A 4,472-nucleotide genomic window follows, 5' to 3' on the forward strand; every position below is an offset into this window, starting at 1 on the left:
TTCTATACCCAAAAGAGCGATCCGCGTAGAGACGCCCATTTTCTTTTCTTTGGCATCAAACTATTTTTGTTCGTTGCGAAGTCTTTCTGTTGCCAAGCTTTTCCGGAGCACCATTCTCTTGAACTGGAATTCCCGCTCTTTGCCGTTTTTTGACGTTTCCGCGGGCTCTTAACTTATTTGACTTGTCCTTCCTGTCCGCAGTCCTAGCGGAGGGCGAGCGGCGCGTGTTCCGACGCTGCGGCTACGAGAAGGACGCGAAGCCCTGCTACCACTACGACGACGATGACCACGCCGAGGTGGTGTGCCAGTGCTTCGAGGAGGCGTGCAACGCGGCGCAGGGGAGCCGCGTCGGCTCGGTGCTCGCGCCCCTGGCGGCGGCGACTACCCTGCTGCTCCTGGCGCGCTGAAGCACTCTCGCCCCCCTGGGCAGGGCGGGGCGGCGGCGGCATGGCGCGGCCTACGACACGGCATCCAGCCTACGGCACGGCCTACGATACGGCAGGCGGCACAGCCTACGGCACGGCCTAGAGGACGGCGAGCACGCGGACGGGAGGCGCACCGCGTCGTCATCGGTGCTGGTGATGGGCTCGGGGCACGAAGAGGACACTATTTGCTGCGCTCCTGACGGAGCGCGCCGCCCGCGTGCGTGCCGCGGCAGTGCGTCGCGGCGACAGCATTTGCTTCTTGCCAGCGCACGCTTCCTCAAAAAAATAACTTTACCCAGAGACGCGCGTGTCACGACATTTTTACACGTGACCCACTTCGCCCTCGGCCCTCGACCCGGAAAGTGTGACAACTCATCCTGTAGGGCGGGACAAACTGGATCCGGGGTGGGAGTTGGCTCTGGTCGTGCGACTGAACAGTTATATGGCAACTTCTGCTTGGCTTTGCTTTTTGCGTTGGGCTAGTTGATAATTATGGTTGTTCCGGGTCAAGAAGCCGGGTGAAAATAAGAAAAGGATGACTGATATTTTTAAGTTGAGAAGAGGGTCGGAGTTATTTTATTTCCGATTCAAGTAAACTACAGGGTATTTATTTTTATGGACTTAATAGAATTTCCGGAGAGATGACAGGCCCGTTTTTGATTGATTAGTTGTAAGTGGTCCTGTGTCAAATCCGGAAACCAAATAACAAGGAGAGGATTTGAAGGTGTTCGTGTGCTTCAGTTACCAATAATTTATAAAATGAGCACGTATATTAAGTTTGGTTTACGTGTTCCATTACCTTAAATATCTTCGTACAATCGTTTGCTCCGCGGAACACTTTACAAAACTTGAATCTGTTATTTGGATCCTGGAATTCCCTTTGCCTTTGTCTTCATTCATTTTACACATTTGCTCGTTCATGGCATTCATATTTAAAATGTAACTCCCCACACGTTCTAGTTTATTTGATTCTGTGACTTTCAATAAAATGTAGAACATTGTCTTGCACCTGTGCGGTTGTTTTACTTTCAGTGCCCGCCATGCGCCTCCGTGGTAGGCCACCCATCCGACTCGCTCATCGCTGATGGCCGCGTTGAGTCCGGCTGCCCGTGTCGTGGCTTCCCGCCAGCAGCGGCCAGTCAGTGTTTGTCTTTGAGCCGCGCTGCGGCTGCGCCTCGGCGCGTTGCTCAAGGCCACCGATAACCTCGTGCTGGCTGGACCGGGCTGGGGCTGGGCGGCGGCGCGGCGGCTGGTAGGAGCGCCCCTAAGTTGTCCACGATACCCTGGACGGCGGCTGCTACACGACAGGGGCGAAGGGCCCGGGGCCCTGGCGGGCCAAATGGCTCTGGACGGGGATCCAGCCGTACGGGATCCAGTCCAGTCCGGTGGGGCAAGCTGGAGTCAGCTGGTTCTGTTGACGCCCTGTCGTGTCTGGCCCGGCCCAACGGTCCCTAGGACCACTGACCCCGGACGGACACCCCACCTCCAACACAGTGGACCGCACTTTACTGAGGTGTCCTCGGAGGTGTCGGCCTCGACGGTAGCGGCGGGGGACGCCTAAAGGGGACCCGGGTAGTCAACCAGGACACAGCCGTGCTCCGCAGTTGCCTACCTGCCGGGCGCCCCGGGGGGCCGCCTTAGGAGTCCCGGGTAGGCAACCAGGACACAGCCGTGCTTCGCAGTTGCCTACCTGCCGGGCGCCCCGGGGGGCCGCCTTAGGAGTCCCGGGTAGGCAACCAGGACACAGCCGTGCCCCGCAGTTGCCTACCTGCCGGGCGCCCCGGGGGACCGCCTTGGAAGTCCCGGGTAGGCAACCAGGACACAGCCGTGCTCCGCATTTGCCTACTAGCCCGGCGCCCATCACAGCCAGGTCCCTGATTGTTACGCGACGCTGTAGTGTACGAGCCGCGGGAGAGGGGGGGGGGAGGGACCTGAGCCGCGGGTGCCCGGGGTGCCCGCGGGCCACGAGCCGCGCCGGCCGGAGGAGGCACGCCGTGGGAGGGGGGAGCGCCCGGTGCCTGACTGTGGGCCGCGGCCTGCGTAGCGTGGCCGAGTCGAAGCCCGACCAGTCCGCGCTAGACCCACGCCTCGACGCGACGCTCGAGCCGGCAAGGACCAGGACACCCCGAGCAGCAGTCGTCGTCGCCCTCCAGGTCGCCGAGGAGCATCCGGCAGTGCACGCGTGTCCACTTCAACAACGAGGTGGGTGCCGACAAGGTTCTCTCCGGCTACCGTACGTTTTGCAAAAAAGACAAACAATAAAAAAATATTAGCGACATTGTAAAACATTTTGGATGTGTAGTTTCAATAAAAAGAGACAAAAACATTAGTGAAAATAATCGTAGTCTGGCAAATACTCCCGAAGGATTAGTGTCAGTGTGAGCCTTTTCTTTTTGGTGTTTTGTGCGGCTGCTTTGAGGCGGGACGCCCTGGAAAACACGCCTTAATTCTTGGGGGCCTTTTTAGCGGTGGGGTTGAGAGGACGCGGGGAGGGTCGAGGGTCCTGAACAAACAGCTTCGACAACGGCTCACGACAGGGGAACGGAACTGAATGAACACTGCACTGCGTGGTGTGATACGGCTCCTGGCGTACGTCTCTTGCCTCACGTTTGGGGAACCGAATGAATCGCGGTTCCTACGATTCGGTACCTACGCAGCCGACGCTGGCCGCTCTCCCCTCCGCTTCATTCACTCGCCGCCGGCACCCCATGTGGGTGCGTGTGTGTGTGTGTGTGTGTGTGTGTGTGTGTGTGTGTGTGCGCGTGTGTGCGTGCGTGCGTCCGGGCCCTCGAGGCACGTGGACACCTGGCCGCGCGAGCGGGCGGGAGGGGTGAGTCGACCTACCGGAGGGTGTGGGGGTGGGGAGAGGGCGTTGCCGTGGCGCAGCGCGGTCAGGTGAGACGCCGTCAGACGCGGCGCTGTTGGTCCTGGGAAAGGCGAATAGCTCGGCTCATGAAAATACAACCGGGTTCGATACCTCGCCGCCGCCGGGCACGCCCCTCTTTCACCCTCGCACCCCGCCGCTCACTTTCATTTTCTAATAATATCGATATTGATAATCTCCTCTCTCACGCATGAGGGAGGGGGTAGTACGTCTCACTCGTGTCTCGCTCTGTGTGTGTCCCTCTCTCTCTCTCTCTCTCTCGCTCTGTGCACTCTCTCTCTCCCTCTCCCTCCCCGCGTTTAGTTAAAGTATGTGAGGCTGGTGAGGGAGTAAGGCTGACTGGGGGTGCGAGAGCGGGGCGGACGGCGGACGAGGGCAGGTAGGTATGGGCAGGCGGGGGCAGGCCAGGGCTGGATGGGAGGGGGGAGGGCGCTGATTACATGGGCTGGCCAATCCTACCGAAACGTGAGCGCCTTTGTCCCCCCGCACCCCCGCGCTCCTCCCCCTCCGCTCGCCTCTCTCTAGTCACCCAACCCCCCCGTCCCGCGCCCCCAGCGTCATTCCGAGGATTATGAAGCGCCCTGTCGAGACGTGCGTGGCGCCTGCCTAAGCCGTCCACTCACCCCGCGCTGTCAAAACTCGAACTGAAAAAATACAACACCCGATATATGAACAACAAATAATTAATTGGTTTCTACAGATTCGCTATCTTCACGCGGACGCATGGGGTTCACGAGGCCGCGTCGAAGGGCGACCGTGTCCGAGACAGTTGCGGCACTGATCTGAATTTTTATATTTTAATTGTTGTTTTTTGAACCGACCCAGCGCAGCAGGCGACGCTGTCCGGTTCGCTCGTGGGGAAAACGACTAGGGTAATCATCCGGCAGGTGTAATCCAAAGAAATTCGAAAAAAAGCCCGGGGTAATCCGGGGAAATTTTTGGGTGATCCGGGGTAATCCTAGAGAAAATTTTAAAAAAGCTGCGTAATCTGGAGGATACTCCAGAGGTAGTCCGAGTAATCGGGTCAATCCGGCTGACACAAAGCTGACACAGTCGAAACGACTCGGGTCCGCTGGTTGGCCCGACGCGCGGATCCCGATAAGTCCGCTTTTGGTCAGTTGCAAGCGGATGCGCTCGGTGAGCCCCGGCGGGGCGGGGCGGGG

At 59.0% G+C, this 4,472-nt stretch overlaps 1 protein-coding gene across 1 annotated transcript in view; it reads left to right on the forward strand.

Moving 5' to 3' along the window:
* Nucleotides 1–2,448: 2,448 nt before the first annotated feature.
* Nucleotides 2,449–4,472, forward strand: part of LOC127749132 (uncharacterized) — a 5,676-nt gene continuing 3,652 nt past the window's right edge. Inside the window, exon 1 of the mRNA XM_052265984.1 lies at nucleotides 2,449–2,627. The gene's annotated coding sequence lies outside the window, so the exon portion shown is untranslated. The remainder of the gene's footprint in view (nucleotides 2,628–4,472) is intronic.

This window comes from Frankliniella occidentalis, unplaced genomic scaffold (genome assembly GCF_000697945.3).
Source record: "Frankliniella occidentalis isolate FOCC.00 unplaced genomic scaffold, Focc_3.1 Scaffold33, whole genome shotgun sequence".
In the NCBI taxonomy this organism is placed as follows: domain Eukaryota; kingdom Metazoa; phylum Arthropoda; class Insecta; order Thysanoptera; family Thripidae; genus Frankliniella; species Frankliniella occidentalis.